Raw genomic sequence first — 27,714 nt, 5'->3', positions numbered from 1 at the left:
GCTTAGATTTGGCTATGCCCCTAAGCTAGAGGGATATTAGCTGGCTAGCTAAGCAGTGCAAAGAGGCCAGATTGAGTGGGAGAATTTGGAACCACACACCCGGAGGCATCTGTTCACATTCTGGTTTGTTTCACTGCCCGTTTAAAATGGTTCTGTCCTGTATGAGGACCAGCATGTGCATTTGATAGCAGAAGCTATGCCCTGCTATCCACTGGGACTTGCAGATATCATGGTAAAGGGTCAACAGCTTCCTTTGCACCCATTACCAGAGTGACTGTGGCCTGGTGGCTTGGGGTGTACTATGATGTACTCAGAGTTCCTCCAAATTTTCACCTGCATAATTAGACCTTAAATCAACTGTGGAAAACATGCTGAGCCTGCTGACCTACTGCTTTATTCCAGTTTGATATTGGTGTAATTTCATTTAAATTAATACAGTTACAGTGGCATAAAACGGAAGTAATACATTAGTGAATCAGGCTCAGTGTGTATTTTGAATCTGGAAAGTATAGCATCTAATTTATAAGGAGCAAACCAATAAATGATAAATTTGTTTGTTTCTCTCTGACTGGATGAAATGTACTGTACTGCCTGGGTAATATAGGAGAAAGGAATTTCATAACATTTAAAATTTATTCTTGATATAATTTTCCTTCATTATTATCACATTTGAGGGCTATTTCCCTAACCAAAACTATGTTTAGTGATTTCTAAAAGGCTCATGGGCAACACCTGAGACTTACTTACCATATTACACATCCCTGAAAAGCTCATAAAAATGTAATTACCTCTTGAGCTTAAAAGCTTCTGTGTTTGGTTTGAAAGAATTCTAGGTGGCAGATGTACTTTTCTCTTTAACACAAATGGAATGGAAAGTAATTTAAGGAAAAAAGATGACTACAGATATATAGATGAATTAGAAACATTTCAGAAATTCTACTGAGTGGTCACCTTTTTCTTCAGAGAAGCTATGAATTCAGGTGGTAAAAGTAAAAATGCAGATCTTTGGTAAAAGGCATTGCTTTCTTGCTTATCCTAATTTAAACTGCTCTGGTGAACTGAAGCTGTCAAAAGGATGCTTAGAAATTACTTAATTACATCTATAAAGCACTTTACAAACACAAATTAGTCTTCACGACACCCTTGCTAAGTATGCAATTATTATTATTGATTATCCTCATTTTAGAAATCAGAAAACTGAAACAGAAAGGTTAAGGGCCTGGTTCTGGAAAGTGCTGAGTCCATCCCCCCCAAATTGATGGGAGGGCCTCATTAATGTCAACATAATTGAGGGGGGTGGTACTCAGCACCACTCAGGAGGCATTCAGGACTTTTTCCATCAAAGCCAGTATTACAGCTCATAAATTTCATTTATTACAACTATTAGCCCTTTCCTCTTTTAGCAGGAAATGAATTGGTTCTTCTGGAGCACAAATCCCCACATATATAATCTAAGGAGCAACAACAGATTGTCAACATGTGCAGCATACACTTTCAGTTCCATACATGTACTTTTCTGTATCCAGCAAATAGGGAAATTGTTAGTGTAGAAGGAATAAGATGTGTATATAGGAATAGGATGTGTATATAGGAATTCTATTCAGATACTACAATGATGAACGCGATGTAAGAACAACTTCCTTTGGGCCTCACTACTAAGGAAACTGCTGAACCTTTCTGATATAACATATTTTTGATTTACTTTCAGAGGCCCCAATTCACCAAAGCACTTAAGCACGTGCTGAAGTTTAAGCAATTGACTTCAACATGAATACTCACATGCTTAAAGTAAAACATGCACTTAAGTGCTTTGCTGAACTGGGGCAAGAATTTTTATCTTGAAAAGCAGGATTACTTGATGCGTTTGGGTGAAAAATCAATAACTTTTATATTTTAAACCTGCATACTAGAAATATGTCAAATCAATAGAATTGCTGGTGCACAACCAGCACAAGCACAGTACTTATGCACAACCCAAGCTTGGCTTCTGTGTGTATATGATAACCACACTGTAAATCTGGATAATAAATTCTGTAGTCCCCTTACTTTGATTTGATTCAAGTCTAAAATTAGGTTAAGTAGAAACAGAGTAGGGTGCAGATGTGGAGATGTGCAGATGTGATCAAGTTAAACAATGAATGGTCAAATGCAAAATGTGTAAGAGTGTGGGAGGCATGAAAGGCAATTCCTCTCTAATTCAGGTAGTTTATTTAATAGTTGCCAACACTTTCACAATCAATCAGTTTTGATTTTCTCTCTTGCTCTTAAAAGGAACCTGGATAGAATACATTGCATTTCAATTGTACAATGTACATCAGACGTAAATCAATATTTTTAATATTTTATTTCCAATCAGCCAGACCATCCTCATGTAGTTATGGAAACAAGAAGCACACTGGATGGCTTTGAGATGGAAGGCATGTTTGTTTCATTACTTAGGGCTAAATCCTTTTTCTTTTTTTTTCATCTAAGAAAATCTTTAGCTTGATCGTAATTTAAAAACACAGTTTTATCATCATATTTAATCAGTCTAAGACTTGTTGAAAAGAGACACAAACAAAAAAAAATCATAATGACTAAAAGTCTGCCTGAAGGGCTCAAAGTCTTTTTTCTGTGTATCTGAGTGGCCTTATCGTCTTCTGGAAAAATACAAATTCTTATCTTGTAACAGACTGTTTCTTTAAATTCTTATACAAAAGTCATAATCTGTTCATGCCCGAATCAATCTCAAATCCACAACAACAGTTGTAGCAGAAACAGTATGATAAAGTGTTTATTGGAACATGAAAACATATTCATGTGGTTCAAATACATCTAGAGAATCTAACAATATGAGCTTTTTCCAAAAATGTCAACCCCATCTCTATTATCAGAAATTTCAATATTCCTGTGTTATTTTTATCACTATTATAATTCAGGATGTCATTACATTTTCCATAGCCTCAATTTTTCTATGTACAAAGATAGAATTAATCAGGATTGCAATTACAGATTCCATAATTTAATTCTATGATTGTAACTATCATCAAAATCTTCCACATTTTTCAATAGAGTGTGTTTACTGTTTAATATTAATTGCTTAAAAATGGGGAAATTAATTGCAACTCAAATGTATCAAACCTTCTGCAAAATCCTGTAAGGTCAAATGCACTGGACCCTGAGTCTGCATGAAGCCCACTGACTTCAGTGGTTTCTGCCTGTGCACATAAGCTTGCAGGTTTATATTTAAGAGTTTGTGATGAATTCACACTGCAGAAAAAAAATACTTTCTAAAGAAACTGCAAAATGGAAAAACAGAAATTCTGCTGTATCGGGACTCTCTGCAGATGGGCAGAAAGGGGCTTTGGAGAACTGAGAGAATATAATAAAATTAATAATAATAATAGTACCACCTAGCTCTTATATAGTGCTTTTCATCAGTAGATCTCAAAAGGCTTAAAACACTATGTTCACTTATGGAGATGAAATTTCTTGCATTTAATACATTAGTTCTATTGTTATGGACATCGCCGCTTTGTTATGCCACTATTGTTGAACAGGTGACAGTATACTATCTTCCTCTGTTCTGCAAACTCCTGTTCTCTCATTACAGCAGATCACCGCTTTGGGCAAACACATGTTTTAAGCCTTTGTACTGACCCCTACTCACTGTGGCATCACTGCTTGTGACTGTTTCTACTCTCAGATATGCTTGTGCCATTTGATGATATACCATGGGCATGTGCAATGTTTGGTGAGGATAACATTAATGCCTACCATTGCCATAAACACCAGTGCCAAGACTATTAAGAAAATGGTAGAGTTCTCCTTCCATCCTTTGTCTGACTTGTCTCTTTAGATAACAAACTCTTTGTGGTAGGGACAATCTCTTACTACGTGTTTATACAGTGCCTAGCACAATGGAGACTTGATCTGATACCAATGTATAATAATAATAAATAGTAATTAATAGTGTAGCAAAGATAATGAGTGAGTGGTTGGAGGGAGTATCATAACTGGGCTGATAACTTCACCTACCAAAAGAAAAGGCTATTTCCTCAGCCTGCAAGCAAAACACATTCACATGTCGATAAAGAAGAATCATTAGCCATTGCAGTCATTGAGAAAATCTGAGCACCATCTGGTAGTATATATAAATGGATTACACAATATGCCTCTGATGCCTTTGTTAAAAAACAACAACAAAGGTTGGTGTGTGTGCAGCAGCAGGACAGAGGAATTGGGGATATTGCTACTATTATGAATTTATCCAATAACTGGGTGCTGATGTGTTTTTAAGATCAAGCTGTATGTAACCTGATTCCTCTTATTTGCATTACTTGCTGCCAGCAGATTATAGTCAATTTAATTTTCAGGTGATTGCTTACTTTTAGTCTTTAAGTTCATGTATTCACCTATCTATAACTAGGCATATTTCTTTTGAGTTGTATTTTCATTCCTCTATATGTAATTGGCTTCCTCTAGTCTCACTGTTTAACTCCCTCTATTCTCCCTCCCAGTTATGTTATCTTTGAAATGCTGATTGAGTGATATGCTGGTAATTCATAAAAATGAAAGAGTCCAGTATTTTTGTATTTGTAAAGGCTTTGAGGAAACTGGGTTTCAAAATATATATAGTAAAAACTGCTTCATTAAAACCTTATTCAAATTTAATTGAAATAGTTGAAATTAACCTTTTACCTCCTCAGTAATGAAAAGACAGTTTAAAGCTCTAGGGAAAGTGAATTCCATGGTTTAGATTTTGGTTGATGTTCTTTCAAACATAACTACTAATTATTGGAGCTCCACCACATAGCTAATCTTATTTAGAGGAAACTTCTTTTCCTGAAGGCACTTCTAAGACATTTAAAATTGGGTTCTCTCACAGTGTATGCTTACATGAGTTCAGACAGAAGATGAAAAATGTTTATTTGTACTTATTTATTTTGAACAGGGCTTGAGGCAAAGATAACTTTTTCTGAGACTCTGTGTAACACACTTATATAAATTGGATACTATACATCAGATATCCAGGATCCCATGCACTCCATTTTCTGCAGCCATAGAAATCATGTCAAAATCCACCCTTAGCTACAGAATTGTGCTCCAGAATGCAAGATTTAATTAAAAAAATTAAGGCCAGTTCAGCAAGGTGCTTAAGCATGAGTGAGTTGTCCTTCTGAAATCAATACTACTCATCAGCTTAAAGTTATGTACATGCTGAAGTACATTGCTGAATCAGTGTCTGAAGCTTGTAGCCAGTGGGACTGTGAAGACTTTTCAAATGTGAACTCAATGTAAACCTGCAAGCATGTACTTTAGTTCAACAGGTTTACTCGTGAGTAAAATTAAGCACATGCTATATTTGAAGCATAGTAGCTTTAGACCTTATCTAGTCTATAAAAGTGTATAGGTTTAACTAAAATTAATTTTAAAAAATCAATCTAATTAAACAAGTGCAAACCCTCAATATAGATATACTTAAACCATTTTGACATTTGCTTATACTTATTTAGCTTAAGTCATCAATCTACTATATTTTAACAGATTTAGCTACATTAGTGTCTTACTGAATGAGAGAGTATGTCTACAATACGGAGACTATGCCAGCATGGTTATGTCAGCATAGCTATACCAGCATAGCCCTGTAGTGTAGGTGCGTCCTACTCCAACAGTATAGGTTTTGCTGACTGTAGGAACACTACTTCTCGGAGCAATGTTAACTACACTGATGGAAACATTCTTCCATCAACATAGCTATGTCTACACTGGGCCATAGCTGCTTTTTTCACACCACTGACCAACATAGCTATGCCAGAATAACTTTCAAGTGTAGACAAATGCTGCACCAGATCCCCTGAAGACATTCTTGTTTCAGTTTAAGAGTGGCTCATTTCTGAGTATAATATAGTCATAATTGACCTAAACTAAAGAAGTAAGATTGGTTTAAACAGATACAAGAGAAATTAGTAAATTTAACTAAATTTATGATTTTACACTGATTAATTTAAACTGATGCAACTTTCTCATGCACCTAGAATGCTCATCATAACTACAATTATAATACAAAGTATTAATTACTTCTGTTACAAATAACTAAAAAACTTTAGAATCACTAACACAGTAAAAATATGTACATTTTAAAAAATGTTGGAGCAGCCCATAACTAACCTCCCAAACCTGACTTGAGAATAATTATTGCAATCCACTAAATTACTGTTTTGAAGAAAAACAACAATTCACGCTGCTAGGTGTCTCATCCCTTAAAGCAAACACCACATCATCCATATCCATTCTCTGACATTACTCACTATCTAAGGTATCTATGTGCTCCACACCTCAATTGTCCCACAGAGCAGGGGCCTTCTAGGTGAGAATAACTTAACTGGTTTATCAAACCCATGGCCTGGGAACCAGATCAAAGAGTGATTTCACAAAGACTTCATTTTTTCCATCTTAGGCAACCATCTTATTTATTACATATGCTTCACATGAGGATGGCTATTTTCTGCTTACACTAGCTGAACAGGGCTCTTTACAGAGCTCAGCTGTTGCTGCTTTTGGCAGACATGAGGCTAGCCTTACCCTCCAGAGCAGATTATGCTGCCTTCACAGCACTCCCAGACATGATAATAAATAACACACTCCCAAAGTATTCATAAATTAAGGCTATAATTCCATCTTGGGCTAAAAAACTTGAGTTTCACATTTGTGCTGTATTGTTTCACTAGAAAACCTTGATGAAAATACAGCCTTATAATCCACTGTAAGTGGTATATTGTTCCTTGTATTTCACAGCTGCATTATTGGAAATTTGCCAATAATTTACCATATAGCCTTCAATCCATATTTTTAAATGTATTTTTTTAATTACTGGGAAGGAGATAATAGTTCTGTACTCAGCATTCGTTTCAAGGAGGCACATTTTGAAGTCTCCAAATTTCTCAGATACCCAAATTATTTTGGAAACAGTTCGGCAAACATTTGAGCACCGCTAAAACTAACAACACCTCTGGAATAAATACTTTAATGCACAGGAGACTTGCAACTATTTAACTTTTTAAAAACTTTTCTTTGCTTTAAATTGCTATAGCTGTACAATGTGTTGGTAAAATGCAATAATCTGGTCAGTCTCCATTATTGGACTCATATTTATATCATCATCCCTACAGGACTTTTCTTTGAGTTTGATAAAATACAGTGTTGTTGCTGCTTCGATAGTGTGGGCACAGTAGCCATATAAATATCACACTATAAATTCCACATTGTCAAGAGACCAGACATTGTATGATCACACTGTCATTACAACTGACAAAATCTTAATGGTTCTATTTTACTAAGTTTTCAACTGCTCACTAAATTTAAATGGATCTTACATTCTGAGGTTTTTTTTAAATAATAACTTATTAAATCCACCTTTCAAATATTTCATCATGCTGAGCCACCAGTTGAGAAAACCAAAATACGGCAACTAGGCTGCATATGAGCCAGAAGTATCATATGATTGCTCTGACTACTTCCATTAATTCAAGATCTAATATTTTTCTACACTACACATAATAACCAAATTAGAGTTCTCGTCATAGTCTCTTATTTTAAAAATAAATGGTTGACAAAACTAGGGAAAAGAAGAAACTCTGGATTTTTCTCCATTTCATTTTGCTTGTATCTGGGCCCTTGAAATATCACATTTTTGTAAAATGCACACATTTTGAATTTTGTTGTGACCATTTCCCACACCTCTCTTTTTAACCCCAAAAGAGTGTGTTCTCCTACATGTGCTTAGATAGAAGTCACCCAAGATCCTTGAGCCATGAAAAATTCTGAGATCTACAGATGAAAAACATTGAGTATTATAATTATGATGGTGTATTTTGGTAGAAAATTACAATGAGCCACATATTTCAATGCAATTTATAGCACATGAAAATTTGTGATACTTCTAAAAGAGTTATATCCTCACTACTCAGTATTAGATGTTATAATAAGAATGAGAGATACATAAGCATACACAGTAAAAGATCATGTTTTGTATTTTAGGAAATCTAAGCCTGGAATTAGAGTTGTCAATGCTTGGTGATTCCAGTGTAATGAGGAATTTTGCTTTTAGCTGTTTTGAAAAACCTTACAGCGCCCTGATAGAGACCAGCAGAGAAAAACTGAAGAAAAGGGATTTAAACACCGTAAAATTCACATCTCCCAATTTACAAAATGAAGGGGATGACATTATGAGGACACTTTGATTTGCATAAAACAGTAATTTAGCTCTAAGATTTAGGCTTTAAATAAGTAGAAATTAATGATAGTTTAAAATTAGAGAATCCAACACGGCAGATCAAAATGGTGGAGACAGGGATGACGTAGTTTAAATTTAGAGAGTGGAAAATTCCAGAAGATTCCAGCAACTCATAGGGAGGAGCTTTGCTTCCTAAAAATAGGATGGGGAGGAGCTCTATCCAAGGGGAGGAGCTCTATATATAAAATAGGTATGATGTAATGGCATCAGGGGAGGAGCTCTATTTATAAAATAGGTATGATGTAATGGGCAGCAGCAGAATTCTAAAAGTCACCACAGCAACGGCTTCCATAGCAACCCAATCAAGCAGCTACCTGCAGAAGCAACAGTAGTAGAACTTCTAGAGGGCAGCAACTTCTAAAGCAGCTAGCTAGCCCCCTCTACTGCAGCAGCTCTGGCAGATAACCGCTGTGACCCATTAGCAATAACCATCTTCTCAAGGTGCAGACTCCCAGACTGCTGCACTGGGCAGCAGAGCATGGGGAGGAGGTGACCAGCCCTCTGTGGAGAAAGAAGTGGTTCAGGACTATTTAGAAAAGCTGGACGAGCAGAAGTCCAGGGGCCAGATGCACTGCATCTGAGGATGCTAAAGGAGTTGGCAGATGTGATTGCAGAGCCATTGGCCATTATCTTTGAAAACTCCTGGCGGTCGGGGGAGGTCTCAGATGACTGGAAAAAGGCTAATGTAGTGCCCATCTTTAAAAAAGGGAAGAAGGAGGATCCGGGGAACTACAGGCCAGTCAGCCTCACCTCAGTCCCTGGAAAAATCATGGAGCAGGTCCTCAAGGAATTAATTCTGAAGCACTTAGAGGAGAGGAAAGTGATCAGGAACAGTTAGCATGGATTAGTTAGAGGGACTTAGACAAATTAGAGGATTGGGTCAAAAGAAATCTGATGAGGTTCAATGAGGACAAGTGCAGAGTCCTGCACTTAGGATGGAAGAATCCTATGCACTGCTACAGACTAGGGACCGAATGGCTAGGCAGCAGTTCTGCAGAAAAGGACCAAGGGGTTACACTGGACGAAAAAGCTGGATATGAGTCAACAGTGTGCCCTTGTTGCCAAGAAGGCTAACAGAATTTTGGGCTGTATAAGTAGGGGCATTGCCAGCAGATCGAGGGACATGATCATTCCCCTCTATTCGACACTGGTGAGGCCTCATCTGGAGTACTGTGTCCAGTTTTGGGCCCCACACTACAAGAAGGATGTGGAAAAATTGGAAAGAGTCCAGCAGAGGGCAACAAAAATTATTAGGGGGCTGGAGCACATGACTTGTGAGGAGAGGCTGAGAGAACTGGAATTGTTTAGTCTGTGGAAGAGAAGAATGAGGGAGGATTTGATAGCTGTTTTCAACTACCTGAAAGGGGGTTCCAAAGAGGATGGATCTAGACTGTTCTCAGTGGTAGCAGATGACAGAACAAGGAGTAATGGTCTCAAGTTACAGTGGGGGAGGTTTAGGTTGGATGTTAGGAAAAACTTTTTCACTAGGAAGGTGGTGAAGCACTGGAATGCGTTACCTAGGGAGGTGGTGGAATCTCCTTCCTTAGAGGTTTTTAAGGTCAGGCTTGACAAAGCCCTGGCTGGGATGATTTAGTTGGGGATTGGTCCTGCTTTGAGCAGGGGGTTGAACTAGATGACCTCCTGAGGTCCCTTCCAACCCTGATATACTATGATCGTCATCTTTTATATTGACAGAGCAGATGGCCCTAAGACGAGTCAAAGGGATTTTGATGTGAGTGTAAGTGTAATTTTATAAATTATTTTAAGTGTGCCTGGGTATATTTGTTGTTAAAGTTGGATGCCTGCTTCTGACTGAGATCTCCCCTGCCTATCCTGTGACCGCTTGGCAGTGCTTACAGGATGTTAAATACTAAATATTAGATGTTAAATGTTTAGTGTTAAGTGTTAATGTTAGTATTAAATAAATATTTTCTTTTTAATCTGTGAATATGATGATGGTTTCTCATATGTGTATATAGAGACCACGTATACTAAATTGTATTAATTATGGGGTTAGATTGTAACACTAAGACTAAAAGCCTTTGTGCATGAAGGATCTTTATATGCATGTTACATTGAGCCTACTGCATTCTCTGTATCTGTTAGGTATTTTATGCAGTCTGTCTCTTTTATTTTGCTGTGCCGCTTTATTGTATAATTCTTAAATGTAATTCCATTGTGTTTTATTAAAACCTATGTATCTTTCTTGCTTTATTAAACTCTCTGTATTTTTTTTATTTCTGTTCAATAAATAATTATTTTGTTTTTTTATGAATTTCTGCTTGTATGTGTCAATCCTTGAGTGGAAGGCTGTACCCATGTCCTTTCAGGGATTAGCAAGACTAGCTTGCTCTGGGGAGCCCTCTGCATTTTGGAGATAGGCCCCCCAGGTAACACCCTGACAATTCCTGTAGGGCAGGCCACAACTTTGTTACCATTTTTGTTAAATTAGACATGCTATCCTAGGCTAATTTAATTGGCATCTAAAATGAGGGTAAAACCAGCAGCCATACAGAAAATGTCGCAAATAGGTTGATTTGGGAACAACTACTATGATAACAGTGGAACTACCCCAGATGATTTGTAGGATCTCATTTTTGATTTCAGATGTAAAAGTTTGTGAAATAGTCACAATCAAATTCAAAATGTGATCATTACGGAAAAAAAAGTATTAAATTTTAAGGGCCCCCAAATGTTTCCTGCATTTCATTGTGCTCGAACACAAACAGTTTTTCACAGATTCAGTTGAAAGAAGAGATATGGGAAGAGAGTAAGAATGGCTCATGATGGTCAGATAATCGCTTACTTCAGGCTGCAGCCAGGATTCCCAGAGCAGTTTCTGTTTCATTGAAACACTTTAAGTGAGCTGTAGCTCATGAAAGCTTATGCTCAAATAAATTGGTTAGTCTCTAAGGTGCCACTAGTACTCCTTTACTTTTCAGAGAGTGATAGATATGGTTGAGGATTAGCAGCACTTGTCAGGAGTGCTTTTTCCCATTTGTGTCTGCCTAGTAGTTTGCTATCTTTCTTATCAGATTCAGGTCTCATCACAATTGTCTATGTATTTTTAACTCCATGTTGAATGACTACAGCGTACTGTACTTGGAGCTACGGTTTAAGACCACTAGTGGAACTTTAGGCACCTCCAGAGGTAGGCAACAGCTGAGCATGGGTTTTGAGGATCTCAACAGTGCCTAAAGTTTGGACTTAGACACTTAAAGGGGAGAGTTCGGACCCTAAGTCTTTTTGTGGCTCTGGGAGTTTCTCTTTTTATTTCTTCATTTTCACTGTATCAATTAGCTTTATCAGTATTTTATAATTTTTTTTATCATATATGACTTTCACTACATATATTTTTTTCTTTATGGAAAAAATCCTACAAGATAAATATTATTTTATAAACCTATTTCTGGTTTTTAGACTGCACTGGCTAACATTTTGTTTTTGGGTGTAATTAAAGGTTTTGATTTTAGGTCATAAACCTCTATGTAATTTGGGTTGTGGCTACCTTAGAAATCACCCCTTGCTATGTACTCTCAGAGCAGTTGAATTCAGCTTGGACATTCTGGTTAGAGTTGCCAATTTTGGTTGGATTCCTGGAGGTTTCATCAAATGACATAATCTTTAATTAAAGATCAATCTTTAATTCCTGGAGACTCCAGGACAATCCTGGAGGGTTGGTAACCCTAATTCTGGCTAGCATTCCCCCTAGATTTGCACTCAGGGTGAGGTTGACCTCACATCCCTTTTGATTCAACAAAGCAGAAATTTTCTGATCTTCAGGGCACCCTGCAAAGTCTAGGTGTTCACTCCAGCCCTTCCTGAGTAACTCATGTGAGTAGAGTATGTGTTTTTGTAATCTGGACTATTATAGTCCATATTGGCAAATTTAGTAAGTGATATTAAACCGTCATATGTCAGGGCTTAAACCAATCTCTCACTATTTAATGTGTGGGGGGAGAGGATTGCGTATTATCCCCCAACTGCCTAATGAGATGCTTCCTCTGAAGCATCTGGTGCTGGCCACTTAACAGAAACAGTATGGACCTGATCCATTATAGCAATTCCTAGGTTCCTGTGTCTGCGGAGTTTGCTTTTTACATTGATTTTGTTTATTTTTCTTGTTGTTGCATAATGTTTTAACTTTGTATTGTGATTGGACCCAGAGATTATTGATGGTTACATAATTTATAAATAAAAAATAAAAATAGCTTTATAAACAAAATGGCAAATCTTAATTAGAAATGCACTGAAAGTGTAGGGGAGAATACAATGCATAGGTTAGGGGAAACTGAAGTACAGAAAAAGAACTGGACATAAAATATAATATAGGGTAAAAGAATATTTTTTGGTGAAAGTAACTATGTCCAGAAATTGAGGGAGCAATTCCATTTTGGGGCTCTGGAAACATGAACTAATTATTCTATCTTTGTTTTTAGGATTACACTTACACTACTACCTCTGGCTGGAATTAGAGCCTTATAAACTGTTGGGGTACATTAATATTAAAGTAACAGTGGTATAAAATGCCAGCACTTCAGATCCCAGGCATTGCTCATTTATCAGGCTAGCATACTTCGTTGAGTTCATTAAAACAGACACTGAGGAGAATTCATTCTAGTTCCATCAATTATTATAAGATCTCAAATCAATGTGGCATTCCAGACCACCATAGATGTTGATTTGCATTAGCTTTTACTGAGAGATTTTTGTAAATTTGGGTAAATCTATAATCTAAATTTATGCCACTTTTGGCATTTTCATTTTGAGGATTGTTCTTTTCCTCAAATTTAATATATCTGACATATTTTATCTTCTGAGTCAAAGCAACTGTAGATGTTTTCTTGAGGGAAATTAAATATGTCAGCATAATTACTAATTTTAACACAGTCCCTTGGCAATTCAAAACTCTTTTGCCTTAGCAGTAATATGTTTAATACAATCTTCCAGTTTTGACACTACACATTTAGGGCCCAATGCTGCTCCCAAATGGGAGTTTTGCCATTGACTTTAATGGGAACACAAGCAGGCACTGATCCAATAAACCGACGTGCATGTGGGTTAAGCTGCAACTATATGATATTAATTTAATCACTCTGTCACAGATTGAATAAGTCATGGATATTCAAGGTAAGGATAGAAAATTCCACCTGACATTGCATCCTTATTACATCCTTTTATACCGAGTAGCTGCATAATCTAGAATTTTCAAGGTGCTGTATAGGGATTTAGATACATGCCTTGTATCCTTATGACTGTGTTAACCTGAGGAAAGCCAGACACTGGTGAATCCATTTGTTTATAGGGCTTTCTGCATATCTTCAGGAATTATATTTTGTTAATACAGTTGTAAGGATCTGAAAATGATAATTTTATGAAGACAGGTCATATTTTAGATACATCACTCTATTTCCCCTCCCCGCGCCACCCTGGGTGGATCTGTGCCAGGCTAGTCCCTGCTATGATAAGTTATAGTAGCCTCATGGCTGCTTTGTGTTGCAATGATTGGTTTTCCACCAAAGAGCAATTCAGGCAGCTGGGGATCACCAGGCATATCCATCTTCCCCAGCCACACCTCGTACAATGATTGCAGAGAGGGGATGGTATATGAGTTATTACAGTGGTTCTGTCCCTAGTAAACACCTGTGCAGGGAAGATACTCCTGGGGAGAGGTAAGGCAGTCTAGCTTTTTATCAGCAGAGTAGTACAAAGCCAATGTAACAAAGCAAAGGATCTAGCTCAAGGAGTTATTTCTGCATACTCATTCAACTCTTGGTCTCCCTAACAAGGCTACCGCCAAGAAGAAAGCCAATTAATACAAAATTATCATACTGTTGCTTTTACAAAATTGTTTCTGGTGTAACAAGAGATTTTTGCTCTGAATGTTCTGAATTACCTTGCAGCACCTTAAGAGACTTGCAGGAAAACCTTAGAAGGGGTTTAGAAACACCATAAAATTCACTTCTCCCAATTGACATAATTAGGTGGTGACAGTATTAGGACACTTTGGTTTGCATAAAACAGTAATTATTTTAAGATTAAGGTTCTAATTAAGTAGAAATTAATGATAGTTTAAATTTAGAAAATCCAACATGGCAGATCAAAATGGTGGAAACAAGGATGATAGTCTAAATTTAGGCAGTATAAAGGTCTAGAATCCAAGATGGCGTCAGGGTGAGGAATTTATAAAGGTCTAGAATCCAAGATGGCATCGGGGGAGGAACTTAGATAGATGTAGAGTGCAAGATGGTGTCAGGAGAGAAGCTTAGCTATCTAAAATAGGATGATGTAAATTGGAGGATCTACACAGCAAGAGGAAATATGCTGATATCTGTAAGTTGATTGGCTGAGACAGGCTAATGAATTATGTTAATGAACTGACCTTGAGAGAATAGCCAGTATATAAGGCCGGCAGCTAGCAGACTTAAGGATTGGGCCTTTGGGGCTTGTGAAGATCAAAAGCCTCAAGAAGCAACCAGAATAGCAGCTAAAACAACTGCAGCAGCATCCTAAGAAGATTCTGAAAAGGTCTGCTACAGGACTCTAAAAAGTCCCTATAGCAACAGCTTCTGTAGCAACAAAGCAACTACCTACAGGCAGCAACCACCACTACTACAGCTTCTGAGGTAACAACAGCAGCTGCAGTTCAGTGTGCCACCTTTACCTTCAGCTTGTGTAACATCTTATTGACAGAACAGAAGGCCCATCAGCTGTAACAGAGGGAATTTAAGAAGGATTGCAAGTCTGATTTTTCTCTCTATTACTAAGGAATGATTGAGTCTGTCTGTCAATAAAGCTGGATGGCTGTGTTTGAGTGAGATCTACCCACCCCATTCTGCGACCGGCTGATCACTGCTCACAGAATGATCATATTAAATTGTAATATCATTTAAATGTAGTTACATTGTAATTATTGTATCCTCTAGATGTGATATGGGACTATTTCGTAGAACCTGTGTCTTTTATTGTGCAGCACTGCTTTACTATATAATTCATAAATGTAATTCTGTTGTATTTTATTACATCCTATATATCTTTTCTTGCTTTATTAAACTTGCTGTAATTTTTATTTTTATTAAATAAATAATTCTTTTGTTTTCAAAGAATTTCTGCTTGTGTGTCCATCCTTGAGCAGAAGGCTATATCTGTGTCCTTTCAGGGGTTAGCAAAACTGGCTTGCTCTGGGGAGCCCTTTTTTGGTCGGAGACAAGCCCCCTGGTAACACCCTGGCAATTCCTTGAGGGCAGGCCACAACCTTGTTACCTTTTAGTTAAATTGGAAGTGCTAAGGCAGGGTAATTTAATTGGCCTCTAAAGTTTTAGGGTAACACTGGAAGGAAAATTTCCAGTCTCTGGGATTTTTGCTCTATGTCCAAATGCCTGAAAAAGATGAATTCAAGACTACTGTACATTGCAGTCATCTCTTACATTTGCTAAATAAAGTATTACTCTTGGAAGAACTGCATAGTCCTGGTGATTAGGCCATGCATCTGAAGAAGTGGTTTTTTTACCCACGAAAGCTTATGCCCAAATAAATCTGTTAGTCTTTAAGGTGCCACCGGACTCCTTGTTGTTTTTCTGGATACAGACTAACACAGCTACCGCCTGATACTGGTGATTAGTGTTCATACTGTTTTAAGGTAATATTCTTGCATTATAGGGTGTTCACACATTATATATTTTAAGAATCAGACATTTATAAATAAAATTTAACATTTAAAACTCATTTTAGAAAGCATAATTTTAAATGACTTTTAAATGCTGTTGTTTTATAATCTCAGATAATAACTCTTCATGCCTAATTACAAATGGAAGCATGACAAATGCTCATTAGAAGCAGAGATTTTTTCCATTTTTCATAAGTGACTTACAAAAATTAAACAGAGCAAGTCACAGCACCTCAGATCTACAGAGCTGTGAGGCAGTCGTAAATATAATTAAGTTGTCTTCCATGTATATATTGTTTCATCTCAGACAACTTTAATATGTCCTATACTTTATGCATGAATAATAAACAATAATGAGCTGTACGTAAGCTGTACAGATTTAATTTAATAACAAATATAAAAATAGAAAATGCTACATAATGTGTATGGTACCCTGGCCAAATATGTGAGTGATATTTACTTTTAGAATTTCTTTAATATATTTTACAAACACTTAGCACTGCACTAATACTAAATTTTCTTTTTAGCTATTTGTTTTCTGTTTTCCATGGTTTTGTTTAAAATTTGGTGTTTTACAGAGTAGAACTAAAAAGAAAGGAAAAAAAGAACACACTCTGGGCCCACTTGGCTTGAGGACCTTACAAAGGTTCTTGAAACCAAAACTTGTACAAAGGCCCTGCCTACAGTTGGGACCTTTCTCAAAAATGTTTCATTCTTACTAACACTTCAACTGGTATAAACAATATTTGGAGCTCTTGTATAGATAGCCACTTTTTTAAGATGCACTATGAGCAGTTTTATGACACAGTGCTTGTTATGGTGGCACAGTCCATCTATGAAGTTCCAAAAAATTACTAACATTGATGGAGCCAAACTGGGGTTAGTAACAATGGGAAGTTATTGAAAATTTTCTCTAGTTGTGAACAGAGCGTTAGTGGGTTCTATCCTCTGGGTTTATCATCTCTGTTGGTTCCAAGTCCCAGCAGTACTAAAGAGTTATCCTGAACTGATCTTGTAAGTTCCTTGATAAAGTGTCATTCTTTCTATGGCCCTTACAGATTCCTCCATCTATCAGGAGAGCTTTAAGTTCCTGATCTGTACGACAAAGCGTCTGGAAAGAGGGCTATGAGGCTAAGTTTGTCCTCTATTTAAATACCTTTAACTGAATCATTTCTAGGCTAAGATTTTTGTCTTAGTACCATCACTAAACTAAAGAGCTATCTTATTTCTTCCAGTGTCCAGACCCAGTGGTCTCATGATGTCCAGTAGCAAGGCCTTTCTGAAAGCTACAAAATTATGTTTGCAAGTTGGGCTTGTCAAAGCTGTTTCCTGCTGACTTAGTGGCACACATCTGGGGTTTGTTTTCCACTGACAGAAAAAAAGGGGATCCACTTAATTTAATCCATAAGCACATTATTACTCCATGCCATCTTCACCCGGTTGGCCACTGGTTCCACAGTTCAAACAGTTCTCTCTCCTTGAGTCAGGAGTTTCCAGCCCTCCTTCTCAGAGCTGGGTTATCATCCAAACAGTCCCTTTTATTCCCTGCTGGAGCCAGTCTTGCTCCCTGCAGAACTCATCTGCAGCTGCTTCCTCAAACCAGTTACAACTTCTCAGGCTTCTGTCCTACCTAACCCTCTTAGCTGGAATGTTACCAGGTCCTATGTGAGCTCTCCACTGTCCCTCAGACCTAACCCTTATAAGAGCCCTGATTGGATCACCTCTCCCATGATCTTTATTCTCCCCACCCAGGGAGGTTGAGTTAAGCTTGTCACAGGAGGCTTGAGGCCCATCTTCTCTTAAGGAGCCAGCCACCCTATGACAATCATGCAAAGAAATAAGAGACAAGTACTTTAGGCAACTGAAACCAGCTGCCCAGGCTTCTTGTTCATTTGGTCTAGTTCCTTAGTATTTTTCCTCTCAGTATTTGTATAGTTAATCACAGCAATACATTAAACATCTGGACATTTTCTTCTAGCAATTTTGTGATAAAATGCACCATTTTTTATATGACTCAATGTGACTAGTAGAGTAGCAACTGAAAAAATTGTGCCTCTCAAAACAATCCTGTAAGAAACAGTGGTTTCGGAAAGACATGGTTGGTTTAGAGAAAAAGTTCTAATTGTAAAAGGATAGGCTGACTGTGTAAATCCAGGAAATTTCCTCCAAACAAGTAAAAGTCGAGGAGGCTCTCGAGCTCCTGAGGCATCCCGGTCCAAATATTGTTAGGGGGCTTATTCCTTCACCCACTTACTTCCCTGATCCTTATCGCATGAACAGAGAGCAACAATACCCGAAGTCCAAAGGTGCAAACAATTCGATGTTTATTGGGGTGAACTTCCAGCAAGCATGATTCCAGTTTCCTTCTTTAGTGTCCCCCTTCCCAGCTCTGACACCACAGAGCCTTACACTTGTGTCCCTGTTCCCATTCCTGCCCTTAGCCAAACATGATTCCAATTTTCCCACCCCCCATTCGCTGTTCCCATTTCCCCCTTTAGCAAAACATGATTCCAATTTCCCCACCCGTAAATGCTTTAAATGGAGATATTTCCATGCTCTGGAACCAGGTAAGCTACATTGTTGCTGAAGATCTACAAATGGTTTAAATTTATCATTGTCAATTAGCTGTGACACAGTCATGATACATCTGTCCATCCAATCCCTCCACATCAAGGTTCTGCCACTGGTTTTAAGGATAGGATTGTTCCACAAGACTGCCTCTACATCAGGGGTGGGCAAACTTTTTGGCATGAAGGCCACATCGGGGTTCCGAAACTGTATGGAGGACAGGTGTAGTGTATTAAATTGCTCCCTGTAGGAATGTGCTATTTATGGTGTACTACTTATGGCTGCAAGTCCTGGTGCTCTGTGAGTAGCACATTCCTACTGGGAGCAATTTAATACACTACACCTGTCGGCTCTCGCAGCCCCGCTACCTGGCAGGAGCTCGCAGCCCTGCTGCCCGGAGCGCTGGTGGCATGGCGAGCTGAAGCTGCGGGGGTGGGGAGACAGCCTCCCCTGCCAGGAGCTCAAGGGTCGGGCGGGATGGTCCTGCAGGCCGGATGTGGCCCGTGGGCCGTAGTTTGCCCACCTCTGCTCTACATGGAAGAATGGATGGAAGCAGAACTTTCCAGCCAAGTTTGACCAAGCTTGCCTCATATACATTAGTGTGGCAGATCTGGAGCCATCAAGTCTATAATAATTTGACTCTACAATACCTGAAAAGGGGAGCTGGTATGCCAATTCTAATTAAATCTAAAACCCATGTGGGGGGGTCTATGGGGTCCTATCTAACAGCCATAAAAATGTCTGGCTTACCAAAAAGGAGATGCGTTTAATTTTCCACACTGGAAAAATTAAATCCACAGAGATGGGGGTAACTATAATTTGTTCAGAGCCAGTCTAGGTTCCTTACTTGCACTCCAAAGGAATGTTCTGAAAATATTATTGAATTTCTGGAAATAACTTTGATGAATAGAAAGAAATACACTGATCCCTCTTCAGCTAAATATAGTTTTGAATAAAACTCTTGAAATTATTAATAGGTGTGGTGTATATAATTTACTGCTACTATTGTGAGTAGCAGCAATCTTATTTGTTAGCCTTTGCTTAAATCTATATGCCAGCAGGTTTCCAGCTCTCTTACCAGATTCTCAATAGTTTTGACCCAAACAGAATAAAGCAAACTCAGCCTTTTAGAGCAGAAGTCTGTTGATTTCATACCTTAGATAGATGAGGGTTCTGTGTTTCTCTGGGGTAGGGACTGAAGCATAATCTGTATCCAAGGTCTTAATTTCCTTTTCAAGGATATCAATTTTATGTTCTCTCCCTTTCTTTTTAAAGGGGGCATAACAGATTATATGGCCTCTGATGAAGGCTTTAAAGGCTTCCAGGAGTGTGGCAGCTGATGAAGCAGGGGGGGCATTTGTTTTTAAAAAATGGTCCAAGTGCTACTGAATAGAGTTAACAAAAGATGTATCAAACAGCAGAGAGGTATTTAATCTCCACATTTTAGCTTGGGGTGCATACCCAGGAACCTATAGTCAGATATAACTATAGTACCAATGCTACAATCAGTGACAGAATTGATCAAGTCTTGAATATGTTGAATGAGCTGCAGAACCCCACAACCAAAAAAAAAACCACCCTATAGTCTCTGGCCAAAGCATTACCCAGTCTCCACAAATCTGGTAACACAAAATCAACCATGTATGTATGAAGTATCTGACAAGTATTAGTGTTTTTATATGGAGATGGAGAAGACTTACCAAAGACTGGGTCTATAGTTTCATTAAAGTCTCCAGCTACAACAACAGGATAGCGGCCCATGTCATTTATTCTCAGGAAAAAAAAAAACAATGAAAACATTTGGGATCAAAGATTGGCAAAGATGATTGCAGAATTGCCAACTTCAGCCATGAGGATAGTAAATCTGCCCTCACTGTCAGACCTTGTGTGCAGAATATTAACATACAACTTTTTATGTATTAGTATAGCAACACCCTTTGCTTTAGAATTAAAACAACTGGGTAGGCCTCTCAATTTCTAATGTCTAGTAAGTTTACAATTTTCAAATTCTGTCAGCCGTGTCTCCTGCAGCATGGAAATGTCAAGTCTCATTTTTTAAGCACTGAGTATATATTTTTTTCTTTGAATGAGGTTATTAAAACTGTTTATATTCCAAGAGATACATTTAATTTTCAGAGTTGTCATTGTTAAAATATACCAGATAAGAGATAAAGTTGCTTTGTGAATAAGAGGCTAGTGATTTCATTCAATGAATGTGACACAGGCCATGTATAATCCTGATAAAGAAACCATCTGGTGTGCTGCCTCCTGAGGGCCAAGGGAAGAGATGTGACAATAAGAGTAGATATTAGTCCTCAGGATCTTTGAGCCAGCTTTTTAAAAGTGTATGTTACTCATTTTTCACTTACATAATTTTTGAGATCATTGCTGAAGAATGTAGTCCTCGGGTCACTGAATATTGTAATAATCCTTTAAATGCAACTAGCCATGCAGCCCATACTAGGTATAAGTATGTGGATTTTTCATGGATGGACATTCACATTTGAATGTAAACCTTGTTAGGTATTGGAACACTGACTGACTCATCCTCTACTTCTCATGTAATTTATAATCATAATCAGAAAAATATACTTGTTCTTCTGAATTCTAAAAATACACCATATTTTTGAAGTGGTTTTTTTCCATCCCACTATATTTACTTAGACACTGGACTGCATAGTGAAGTACATTTTAATTAAACATTTAAAATGGATACTATTTAATAAATGAATTTTAAAATCCTTAACTGTTATTCATAATTATATTATTAAAACTGAATGATTTCAACTTTATATTTTAGCTGTTATACTGTTTTTACTTTTTGCATTTCATTCAGCTTAGCCATGAAAATATACAAGTCTCATTTTCAGACTCTTAGTCAGTAGCACATTTCTGCAAGATTTGGGTTGTAAATACTGCAAGTAAATATTTAAATCCATATCAAAATCTTTGCAGTAATTTAAAAAAAATTGATTATATATATATTATTCATATTAGGTTATATAAAATGAAACAAACAACTAAAGTTTAGCCTACAATATGTGTGATGTCCCTTTAAGTATTTTATATATTAATATATTGAGAATATTTTAATTGGTAACACAAATAGCCCTAGAGACTAAAACAGCATATCCACCCTGTCCAGCCAACCTTGATAACTCTCCAGAATGTCCATTTACTCACAACTGAAGGTTCGCCATGTTTTTCATCAGTCTCAATTTTCCAGCTCCTAACGGTCATATAGCACTAGTAATCAGCGCTGCAGATGTTCTGATCTAGATTTTAAAGGTAGTTATTTGTGAAAAAAAGTCTTCTCAGAATCAAATTATCCAAGATGGCATTGAACGCAGTATAAATACTGAGAAATCTTATGCCCCAAGATATCCTAACATTTCAAGTCATTTCTATTCAGCAAAAACAATATGTAAACTGATCTTTACAGCAACATATCCACATTTATAAATTCTATGAAACTACAGTTATATGGGAAACATACATTTTTACTTTCCAAGTATAACAGCTGTTTTGCTCCTGTCCTGTTCATTTTGAGTACTAAGTGCATAAGCATCTCTTGACAGTAGTAGCAGCAGAAGTTATGAACCAACCAATATGAACTTGGGGTTTAAGTTACGTAAGATGAAAGAGTCAATAGAGCCCATGGTAATAAATTGGGGACTGAGAAGTCTGGCATTTTTGATTACTACAAAATTGCATGAGTGATAAAATGAAAAATCCCCCACACAAGTATTTCTCTTGCTGAAATCAGAAGAAGATGGTTCCTTTTATTTTGAGATAAAACAACAAATTTACTAGAATATTTGTATAAAAGCAAATAAAGAATTTGAAGCCCTCAAGCATAATGTATAACTAGTTTTAAATGTAACTATCTACAAGGAAAATATTTTGCAACTGTGACATATATCAAGTTTTATGACATTTTTCAACTTTTTTTGGCTGGAAACAGGACAGAAATTTCTGTGATGATTCATTCACTTTCTAATTTAAAATGGTAATTTAATTAATTACCTTTAAACACTGATATTATTAGCATGAATTTCCATTCATTAAAAAACATATCACTTGCATGATAAGAATCAGACATTATATGAAACCTGTTGAAAGTATCATGATGAACATATCCAGGTACTCTAAGTAACAGAATGTCCCAGAAAACAATTTATTAAAAAGACACTATTAAGACATAAATCATGGGCTAAGGTCTACTCTCAGATGTACTATGCAACCCCATTCAGCTCTGTGGGTGTTTTGCCTATGTAAGAAAACCAGAATAACACTCTAAAAAAGGGGTGTGCTCTCTCGGTTTTCTATTCTCAATATTCAATAACCCCAAAAATCTCAATGAACTACTACTGGTAGTATGAGTAGCATGGCAACTGTACAGGTTTCTTGTGATATTTTACTAGATTCAATAATTGTCATGATTAATAAGAGTATTTCATTAGCTATGATTTATATGTTTTGACTATTACTCTATTAGGGTGACCAGATAGCAAGTGTGAAAAATCAGAACTGCGGATGGGGGGTAATAGGCACCTATATAAGACAAAGCCTTACTATCGGGACTGTCCCTATAAAATTAGGACATCTGGTCACCCTAAACTCTGTGCACATAATATTATAGAGGTTAATAGCTCAATAGTTAAGTTGGAGTTGGGACTTGCATTTAAAGCAGGCATTAAACCTCCCAAAATTTAACACTCTTGGCCTGACTTGCCATTGCTCTGCAGCTTGTGTATTCACTCACACAAATGGCAAAATGATTGTAAAATGCTACCATTCTGATTTGGTAGCTGTTTACACACACTTTGCACTGATGTAACTATACAGGTGCATGGCAATGGAGGATCAAGTACTCAGAATGGCCCTCAGGTTGTATTCAAACTTTGTAGGCTGCAAATAACCACAAGGACCTGAAACTGCAGCAGAGGATCAGCACATACCCCAGCCACATTCTATTTCCTCTGGTTGAATTTCCTTTTCCTTGCTACACTGGGAGCAAGAAAAATAAGTGGTTGTTCCTACATCAGCTTCACACCACTGGAGGATCCCTTTTACACTGTAGTCATTCTCCCTGAGCTGGTTAAGGTGACTTTAGTGCCAGATTCCACCTCTGATGTAGCACAAAACAGTCATGGAGCACCACAGAATTTGATCCACTACATCTAATTCTTGTTTTACAACAAATGTTCTATATCAAAGATTCTCTTTTGCTAGAAGTTGTTTGAACCAATCCCATCATTCTTTGTCAGTCTGGGGAGGGAGTCATCTGATTTTCCCATCCTACAAATTGCTCTACAGATGGCTGAAGCTTTGAACTAGCAATTGAACCTGCCTGTAGCCTCATCAACCACAAACCAATGATTTGAAAGGAAGCATAGGCCTTAGCACCAATTATTCTGTCACTAGCAGAAAATTACTAGGAACATATGGGTCAATAAATTTCTACAGTCCATCTACATTTTGTATTTCTATAGATTGTGACAAGTGTTTTTTTAATCTGAAATATGAATACTGAACATCTATTTTGAAATTATATATATGTTTATTCATTATAAGGCAAATATATAGCAAAGTTGTTGTATAATTATGTTTAAACTGTATAGCTACAAACATATGTTCATAACAATTTAAAATAAATCTCCTGGATTTAGATTAAGGATAAAAATGAGATTGAAGGGGTAAAGCTTCTCTCTGAATGATTAAGCATATGGGAGTAGACAAGAATGTGTCCTAAGAAGCCAGAATAAATAATAACTATGTAGGCCAAATTGTGATTGCCTTACTCAAGGTGAGTAGTATCTTACTCCACAAGAAATCCCATTGACTTTAATGAGACTATTTGTAGGGGTAGACACAACTGAAAATAAATAAGTGTACTTCAATCAAGCCCAATATCAATACAATTAAATATATCTTGTTCTAGCCAGATTATGGTTCTGGTCCTACAAAATAATCTCAATGGGAACTGAGGACACCTTGTAGAATTGACCTGTCTGTGACTTGGAACACAAATGTTAATGGAGAATTTGACCCTATGTGCGTTGCAAGCCCAAATCACAATAAAATGAATAGAGTAAGAGAGAGGAAGAACTTACATTTACATTAACCTGTTATATTGACAACCTTAATAGTTTAATGTACACTAACTGGGTTTAATTCTAATACTGTTTATTTTATCTGCATGACTCTGACACTGGCACATTCATCCCTGTAAAGATGTTATTTCAGGAAATTCTGATTCAGGCTGACCAAAGGCTACTGTCATTCAATATTGCTATAGTGATATAAGAGCTATAGCTGCCCAAGATTTTCAAAAGTGTCTGGTGATATTAAGGGCCTCAATTTTTCATTCCCAATTTGAGATGCTTTACAAGTGCCTGAATTTCAGAATCTGCTGAACAGCTCAAGTGGTGCACTGAAAACTGAAGTACACAGTAATAATAAACACTTTAGAAAATCTTGGCCAAATTCTTTTTCACACTAAATTTCTGTGTGGCCTACACTCAGAGGGGAACCAGAAACATTGACAGACCCAGATACTATGAAATCTCTAAAACAATAATCCTTGAAACTAGTTAGGACCTTCAGTGTTTCCCATTAGCTTTCCAAAATCCTACAATAATCTCAGAATAGAAAAGAGAAAAAATGAGCAAACTAACGCATCGGTGCTGTCATCACACTGGTAATGGTATAATCTCTTAAACTGTTTTCTTTATTCTAATTTTATAAAACACCACATGGGATTGAAATACGTTGTCTCCTGCAGTGGCAGCTGTTCTGTGGTGAAAACAATCAGGGATTTTGTGTATTTCAGTGTGTTTTAAGGCTTCCTTTCTGCTTATTTGATGAATGAAAAACAAATGCTGTACATGGAACATAGCTAGAGAGAGAGTGTCCCAGTTATGAAGATAGGAAGGGTACCTCAGTGCAGGCAAGCTCAGCGCATATGCTGGGTTTATAATCAGATCAGGCTTCAGCGTTTGCAGTATATGTACGATTTTACATTTCTTTAATTTAAAAAGGGCTTTAGGCAATAACAGTCAATAACAGAAAAACAAGAGAGCAGCAAAATCTGCTCCAATTTTGCTATTGAGAGCTGTTGAAGTGGGAGCTATTCTTTCACTCCTACTTTTAACTTTAATCATTGTTGCTGATGTTGTCCCGTAGCTGGAGAATTCTTCAGCACTATGTGACTGGCTAGCAGGCATGCACAGTCAGAATCACCCTCCTTGTCAGAATTTGCTACTGGTAACAACACTGGCTATAATTACCTATCATTTTTTCTACCATAATAAAACATGCTTCCATCTCCTCCCTGGACCACAAGTACCAAATTCTAGTAGGTGACAAGGAGCCTCTCGGAAGTTGCTTACCTCAACTGTTGTCATCATCTTGGCCCCTGGGTAGCAATTTCAGAGAGCTGAGAATGAACGCTGTCTCTCTCACCTTTTCTCTTCATCTTGGTTCAAAGATATTAAATTCTGACAGGTGAGAATGAATTGACAGAACTCTGTCAAAATTTACTTCCCTAACCTTTCCTTATCCCCCAGACCAATTATAGCACATTCTGATAAATGGTGGCGATTCTGTCAGAAATCGCTTCCCTTCCCCTTTCCTTAGCCCAGGGGTGGCCAACCTGTGACTCCGGAGCCACATGCGGCTCTTCAGAAGTTAATATGCGGCTCCTTGTATAGGCGCTGACTCCGGGGCTGGAGCTACAGGCATCAACTTCCCAGTGTGCCGGGGTCTGCTCGCTGCTCAACCCCTGGCTCTGCCACAGACCCTGCCCCCACTCCACTCCTTCCCGCCCCCTCCCCTGAGCCTGCCATGCCCTCGCTCCTCCCTCTCGGAGCCTCCGGCACACCATGAAACAGCTGATCAGGAAGTGGGGGAGGGAGCAGGAGGCACTGATCTAAGGGGGCTGCTGGTGGGTGGGAGGCGCTGGGAGCATGGTGGGAGAGCTGATGGTGGGCTGCTGACATATTATTGTGGCTCTTTGGCAATGTACATTGGTAAATTCTGGCTCCTTCTCAGGCTCAGGTTGGCCACCCCTGCCTTAGCCCCAGACGGGAGTAACAATTTCTGATGGCTGACTTTAAACCCTGTCAGAAATTGCTTATGCTTTCCTGTCCTTAGACCTGGTCCAGTGGATGAAATTTCTGACTGGAAAAAAAGAAAAACTCTAGAAATGGCTTCCCCCACTTGTCTTTTCTCTTGCTCTGTAGCGAGCAGAGCTCACAGGCAGCAAACAGTACTCCAGTGTGTTTGTAAGGGTTATAGAAACATTTTTTTTTGTATTGGCAAAACAACCATTTTCCCCTAATTTAATTCTCAGAAACACTTGAATGGTTTTAACTGAAATTTTCCAGAAAACTGTAGCCAGGGGCAGAGAGCATGCATGGGAAGTTTCAGCCTAACTGGCCACGGCTTGAAAAAATAAAGCACGACTGAAAATAAGGCTCTAAACAGACAGCGTTAGGCAAACAATTTTAAGGCCTGCTACTGTTCCCCCTCTGGTAATACAAGCTTTTGAAATGTATTCCTCTTTGGAAGAAATCCTTTCTGCTTTACATGTGAGCAGAACATAATTTTCCTGAAAACCATGATAGATTCATAAATATTTAGGTCAGAAGGGACCATTATGATCATCTAGTCTGACCTCCTGCACAACGCAGGTCACAGAATTTCACCCACCACTCCTGCAAAAAACTTCACACCTATATCTGTGCTATTGAAGTCCTCAAATCGTAGTTTAAAGACTTCCAGGAGCAGAGAATCCTCCAGCAAGTGACCCGTGCCCCATGCTACAGAGGAAGGCGAAAAACCTCCAGGGCCTCTTCCAATCTGCCCTGGAGGAAAATTTCTTCCCGACCCCAAATATGGCGATCAGCTAAACCCTGAGCATATGGGCAAGATTCATCAGCCAGATACCCAGGAAAGAATTTTCTGTAGTAACTCAGATCCCACCCCATCTAATATCCCATCACAGGCCATTGGGCCTATTTACCATGAATATTTAACTACCGAAACCATGTTATCCCATCATACCATCTCCTCCATAAACTTATCAAGTTTAATCTTAAAGCCAGATAGATATTTTGCCCCCACTGCTTCCCTTGGAAGGCTATTCCAAAACTTCACATGATAAAGGTTAACATGTTGTTGTAGCTGTGCTGTGTAGCTG

At 37.9% G+C, this 27,714-nt stretch overlaps 1 pseudogene; it reads right to left on the bottom strand.

The window, feature by feature from the left end:
* Positions 1–23,740: 23,740 nt before the first annotated feature.
* LOC144268204 (small ribosomal subunit protein eS21 pseudogene) lies at positions 23,741–25,989 on the bottom strand (annotated as a pseudogene).
* Positions 25,990–27,714: the final 1,725 nt, after the last annotated feature.

This window comes from Eretmochelys imbricata, chromosome 7, assembly GCF_965152235.1.
Source record: "Eretmochelys imbricata isolate rEreImb1 chromosome 7, rEreImb1.hap1, whole genome shotgun sequence".
In the NCBI taxonomy this organism is placed as follows: domain Eukaryota; kingdom Metazoa; phylum Chordata; order Testudines; family Cheloniidae; genus Eretmochelys; species Eretmochelys imbricata.
Note: the sequence above shows the minus strand (reverse complement) of the source record. Positions and strands in the feature narration are given on the sequence as shown.